Source organism: Carlito syrichta, unplaced genomic scaffold (genome assembly GCF_000164805.1).
Source record: "Carlito syrichta isolate Samal-C Ts95f unplaced genomic scaffold, Tarsius_syrichta-2.0.1 Scaffold305756, whole genome shotgun sequence".
Classification (NCBI taxonomy): Eukaryota; Metazoa; Chordata; class Mammalia; order Primates; family Tarsiidae; genus Carlito; species Carlito syrichta.
Genome location: NW_007249852.1, coordinates 1,121,514 through 1,122,404, shown reverse-complemented (window position 1 = coordinate 1,122,404; position 891 = coordinate 1,121,514).

The following is an 891-nucleotide window of genomic DNA, read 5'->3' as shown; positions in this document are numbered from 1 at the left end:
TAGCCGGAACTACAGGCATGTGCCACCATGCCCGGCTAATTTTTTGATTTATTGTAGAGAAGAAGTCTCGCCAAGTTGCCCAGGTGGGTCTCGAACCTGCGGACTCAGGCAATCCACTCATCTCAGCCTCCCAAAGCACTGGGATTACAGGCTGAGCCACCGAGCCTGGCTACTTTTTAAAAATTTTTGTAGAGACATGGTCTCACTATGTTACCCAGGCTGGTCTCAAATTTGTGGCCTCAAGTGATTCTCCCACTTTGACTTCCCTCATTTCTGGGATTACAGATATGAGCTACCAAGCTCAGCCTATACTGTAAATGTATGTAACTTATTGTATATCGGTTACATGTCAATAAAGCAAGAAAAAAATTAGACAAACCTCTTGCAAAGCAATCTCAGAGATAGCTCAGGTGCATCCTCAAGCACGAAGGTGTCTCAAGAAGCAAAAGTAAACTGACTTCGATAATAAAATTTTTAAAAGATAAATATTAGGCTGGGCTCGGTGGCTTAGCCTGTAATCCCAGCACTTTCGGAGGCTGAGGCGAGTGGATTGCCTGGGCCCACGGGTTTGAGACCCACCTGGGCAACTTGACAAGACGTCATCTCTACAACAAATGAAAAATTAGCTGGACGTGGTAGCGCGCACCTGTAGTTCCAGCTACTCGGAAGGCTGAGGCAGAAGGATCACTGGAGTTCAGCAGGTCGAGGCTGCGGTGGCTGGGAGCGGCCACTGCACTCCAGTCTGGGTGACAGAGTGAGACTCCAACTCAAAAACAACAACAACAAAAAGATAAATATTAGAGTTTTAAAAATAATATATAAAGATATATTTACCTAATCTGAGACTGCTTAAGTTATGTTGATATACCAGACATCATTGTCACCTTAATA